Source organism: Etheostoma spectabile, chromosome 17, assembly GCF_008692095.1.
Source record: "Etheostoma spectabile isolate EspeVRDwgs_2016 chromosome 17, UIUC_Espe_1.0, whole genome shotgun sequence".
NCBI classification, from domain to species: Eukaryota; Metazoa; Chordata; class Actinopteri; order Perciformes; family Percidae; genus Etheostoma; species Etheostoma spectabile.
This window is the reverse complement of record NC_045749.1, coordinates 2001825-2007816: the sequence shown is the minus strand read 5'-3', so window position 1 is coordinate 2007816 and position 5992 is coordinate 2001825.

Genomic DNA, 5992 nt, shown 5'->3' with positions numbered 1-5992 from the left:
ATAGTACCTTACAACCCTAGGAGAGTACGCTCCCAGAATGCAGGGTTACTGGTAGTTCCTAGAGTCGCTAAAAGTAGAACAGGAGCCAGAGCGTTGAGCTATCAGGCTCCTCTCCTGTGGAACCAGGTTCCAGTTTGGGTCCGGAGTCAGACAACCGTCTCCACATTAAGGTAGGCTTAGACTTTCCTTTTGATAAAGCTATAGTTAGGGCATAGAATCGAATATTGTTGGGAGTAGTGTTAGTCACATAGTTTCATAATATAACTAAAGGGAGACGTGCATACAGCCCGATCCGTTTGGGGGAGTTCTGGCCCGGCCGGGCTGGAGCTCTTTAACCTTGTCTCTCTTGGTTTTGTTGTAATATATTTTTTAGACAGCTTGGGACTATTTTGATACACTGTTAGGGCATAGAATCGAATTTGTTAGGAGTAGTAGTTAGTCACATAGTTTTCATATTATTCTAACATATAATCAAGAATATAATAGAACTAAAGGGAGACTTGGCATACAGCCCGATCCGGTTGGGGAGAGTTCTGGCCCGGCCGGGCTGGAGCTCTCTTTACCTCGTCTCTCTTGGTTTTGTTGTAATAGTTTTAGACAGCTGGGGACTTATTTTGATACACTGATCTCCTCTCTCCTCTATCTTTCCATCTTTCCATTTATGTGCATCCATGTCCCAGAAATGCGTGTTACTAACCTAGCTCTGGGGAGTCATTCCCCGGAGTCCTTATGTTCTTTTTTCCCCAGCATGTTCCCTTGGATCAGAGAGGCTCCGAAATCAGGGTAGCAGCTATCGCCATGGTCCCGCTACACGTTCCGTGATGCCATGTTCAACTGCTACACTGCGGTGCCCTGCTACGTCCTGCTACGTCCTGCTACGTCCTGCTACGTCCTGCTGTGCCTTGTAATGCCGCACAGCGTCCTGCTATGCCATGAACTACTACAAAGAACTGCTAAAAACTACTAATTTTTTCTATTTTTGTCATTGCCACTCTTCATTCTAACCCCAACGGCCCTCAGCACCGCCTACCAAGACCTGGTCTGACCGAGGTTTCTGCCTAAAAGGAAGTTTTTCCCGCCACTGTCGCACTGTTGCTTGCTCTGGAGGAAACCACTAGAACTGTTGGTCCTTGTAAATTCTGGTGGTGGAGTGTGGTCTATCTGTATAGTGTCTTGAGATAACCTTTGAATTGATACTATAAATAAAATTGAATTGAATTGAATTAGATAGCATCCAGAAGGGACAGTAGTTTTATTTTATTTTTGTTTGTGTTGTGTGGTTGTGTGTGTGTGTGTGTGTGTGTGTGTGTGTGTGGGTGTGTGTGTGTGCGTGTGTGTGTTGTGGTGTGTGCATAGTGTGTGCGCTTGTCTAAGTTGAACGCTCAGGACAGCTATTTATCTAACAATACAGATAAGCATCCAGGGGGACAGGTAGTTTTTATTTTTGTGTGTTTGTGTGTGTCTGTGTGTGTTCAGTGTGTTTTGATTAGATTCACTGATCGTCCTGTATCGATCCTCAGGGGTCCACCGGGGGATCAGAGTCTGAGCAGTAACAGATCCCACTTCTTACTTGTGCTCCCTTTAAAAAAAAAAAAGTTATTTTGGATGTTGTTGTCAACAATTGTCATTCAAAGTACTTTCAAATAAATTCTAATGTAAAGTTTTCACTAAGAGCTCTTTGCATTATTCTGTAACGAGAAGTTGCTGTGTAATAAAAAAAAAAAAAAATCTAATTTCCTATGTATCAGCATGTTTCCATTGGATTGGGATGGAAGCAGAAATACGGAAGAGGATTTGGGCTACATGTGAAAAAAAACTCAAAACTCAATACATTTGGCCCTAATCCTCTTCTGTACAGAAATCTCTTCAAACCCAAAGTGAAAACATTTTCAACTTCTGAGCGATGTGGCCTGCCAAAGTGCAACTGGACATAGTGGAGGGGAATAGAAGGGATGCAAGAGAAATTCATAGTTCTCTCTCAAGAGACTACACAAGACACCTGCACATGACATGAATTGCATCTCTTTAAAAGTTAAGTGTAGTTATGTTCTAAAACATTGGTTTTTTTGTTGCATAGGATCCCAATGCCACACTTATTTGAGAATATGTATTACACAATCCAACCTGTTGGAAAATACGTCAGACACAAGGAGTGCACGAGAGTTGCTAAGAACACGTAAATGTCTTCACTATACATACATAGATAGGAATATAAGAACTGTCCATAGAACACAACCATATGGATTTGCCTGGGAAGACGTCTAACAGCAAAGATGTATTTTGAATTTTGTCTGTCTTAGCACTAAGGTGAAAATGGAGGAGAGGTCACGGTGGTAAACCAGGATGGAAATAGTCAGCGTGTCCATGTCGGCCTGAGAGCTGCTCCCTGCCACAGACTGGCCAGGAGAGTTGTCTCTACATCAAGAGACATGTAGCCATGTAAGGAGCCAAATACACACACAACACACACACACACCACCCACCAAACAACAACAAACACACACACACACACACACACACACACACACACACACAGACACACACACAGACAGACAGAGGGAAAACTATATTTAGCACTAACCCATGACTCTTGACGTTCTTTATCACTTGTGGTGTCATAAGAGAATGTTGAGCCACAAATAAAGTCCAAAATGAAACGAAATATAATTAAAGCTTCAAAAAAAAATACTGTTGAAAAAAAACATTGTGAACAATAGTCTCCTGTGTCCCGACCACCTCCTATAACATTTTTATGCTGTAACATTCATATATAACCCTTTATTTTTGTAATTATTTTATGTATATAGTTGCCCTCGGGAACTGTGCACCATGCTCCCCCCTCTCTTCTTTTTCTTCTTCTTCTGTACTACTTACATTTTATATTTTTCATATTTTAACATGTTGTGTTGACACTGTGAAGGGGTTGCTTCAACCTCATTGCACTGCACTTGTGTATAAGGACAATAAAGGCTTTCTATTCTGTTCTAACACATCACGCAACTCTCACAACTGTGTTTTACACTATTAATGGAGAATATTAATATGTGATCGTCAGTGTTATCTACCTTACACTACCACATCGTTATGGGTTCATCGTGATGAAAACCACAAGATCCTCTGGGGCTATGACTATTACCAGTAAATCTTCAGTCAGACAAGTTATCGTCTGGGGACCATGACTGCACAGCAATTTGGCCAGTAGTTGTTTGTGTAAAGGTTGTTAATAAATTCCAGGGTTTCCCCTACATTGCAACACTGTGTTGAATCTAAAAGATTGAATAGGTGTGGTGTCACTATACAGTCTCTCAAGGCTTCATATTTATCTAGAGGTTTTATGGTTGTATTTAGAATCAACGGCTACCCCCCCGTAGACCCCTCTGCCGGACCCTACGTCATAGCCTGTTGTGCACCTCTCGAAAAATGGAACTACATGTCGCTGGGCCGTGGCTAGGGAACGTTGCATTCCTCCCCCCCCCCACTCATTTCCTGGTTCTCCTTCTCCATGAACAACATGAAACCAAGGAGAGGGTTAACTTCTCATGCTGCAGATTTCCCACCGTTGTCAGAAAGAACAGGACACACACACGCACGCACGCACGCACGCGCACCATGGTCAGAAAGAACAGGGGAGACACACACACACACACACACACACACACACACACACACACACACACACCAAACACAGTCAGAAAGAACAGGGGAGACACACACACACACAGTCAGAAAGAACGGGGAGACATTTTCCTTACTATTCTTTCCCTATGACTCTAGAGTCACTACTCACTCAAAGAATATCGCTGTCACTCTCTCACTTCTCCCTCGCTCTATCACCCCCCACACACACACACACACACACACACACACACACACACACACACATGCACGTCGGCTCAACACACACTCAGTATAAACACCAGGAAACTGACGTAGGCCTTTAGGATATAAAGTACAAATGCTCCTTCAGAAGCATGCATGTAATCCAGATTTAAAACCTGAAAAAACACTTGTTTCATTCCAGAAATGAAAATAAAAAAAACTGTGACACAAAGCAAAAACACTTATTTACTCAACCAACCATGCACACAAAGAGCAGTGTCTTTCTGTGGTGCTCAGGTTGGACTATTTTGCTATAAAAAAAAAAAAACAGCAAGCAACAACAAAGACCTTCCTGTTTCCATGCATTCACTGCTGGCTTTGTCCCATTACCTGAAGGGTGTTTCTGGGCCTGGGCTTCACACACACGGACCTAAACAACCACTGGGAACTGAGTTCTGAAAATGCAACACGTTTAAAATCTGTAGCTTTTGGGAGAGTCGTGCACTATTTGGAAGGCAGAGAGGCAGAGAGGCAGAAAGGCGGAGGAGTTTGTGAAACAGGTTTCAGGGTCGGGTTAGCAGGGCTGAAAGTAGGTTGTGGCCTTGACCACGCCACCCAGTTTGGGTCCAATTGCTGTTTCAACTCCCAGATTAGCCCAGCAGTACTAAATGTTCTGCAGAAAGAAAAACAGATTCACACACAACGCATGTTTTCAGAGGTTTAACCGGGCTCAGATGCAGTAGTATATAACGCAAACACTAAATATATATATATATATATATATATATATATATATATATATATATATATATATATATATAAAACCAACATGATTGATTCTACACAACGCTCTTTGGCAAGTACAAATCTCTACTTTCATTCATTTTGGGGTGTCTTATTCAATTTTACATCATTTGAAAAATAATTGAAGTGTTTTTAAAATAGTGTTGAGTAAAAGTTGACATATTCCAGTCTGATCAACATCCATTCCTTTAATTTTAGTCAAAATAATTCCTCATTTCTGCTTTTCTAACTCAAACATTAGGTATAATTTGCTACACAGGAGGTTTATTGACCATAAATTCCAAAAAATAACCGTAAGACTGAAGTTAAGTATTAAAAACGTCAAAAAAAGTATTTTCATTGAAAAAAAGCATCAAAACTGATGAAAAAAAGGGACAAAAACGTAAAAAAAAGTTTAAAACATCGATACAAAGCGATTTCGTTTCATTTTGACGGGAAAACAACACAAGGGTTAAATCGGTTGGTCCAAAACCAACTTCTTTGTTCCACAGAACTAATTTTGTTAGCTGCAACAAGTGTAGATATGCTATCATGCGCGTTTATGGCACCCAGAGGCTCATGAGACCTGCCCTCCCCTCTCTTATCAGCACCCACATCAGATACTCCACAAGCACCTTTTAACTCTATTTGTGCACCAGATGAAAAGCAGAGTGCATGATTGTTGCCCAGTAGCAAGCTGCACCTCAAAGAGCGTCTTTATTCAATTTCAGTTACATAATGCAGTAAAAAAAAAAAGAAGAAAAAGAAAGTGTAATGGCATCCAGTGTTTAATAAAGCTCGCTGCTCCAAGATCTGACGTCAGCATCACTTTATAAAAATGGAATAAACAGAGACAGGCTGCCTGGGAGACATGCATCAGCCCGCTGCTTCTGCTTCTGCAAAGGAAGAAACAAAGACAGGACAAAAGTAGAAATGTGCATGCATACCTTTTAATAATGAACTCACAATAATAATGATGAGTTGTAAATCAATGCTACTGTGTCATGCAATGTCAAAAACATTTCTGTTGAATCTGGTTTGAGCATAAACATACTGTTTGCTTGAGATAAATAAATAAAATAAATCAAGTTAAAAGCTCAGTTCACGTGTGTGCCTGCTGAACAGCATATGAGGAGGTAACTCCACCAGTCTGAAGGCTGGGGTCATAGGTCAGGGGTCAGGGTTAGGTGTATGGTTAACACCGGATTATTGGATAACATAGAGAGGTGAGGAGGGTGAGGATTCCTCTTCATCCTTCTGGTCCCTGCAGATCTGTCCAGTTGTAGCTGTTTGATGATAAACAATGAAAATAAAGTTATATCTAAAACATGTTTTACCTTAAACAGAGTAATTGCTTTTTGTGTGTGTGTGTGTGTGTGTGTGTGTGTGT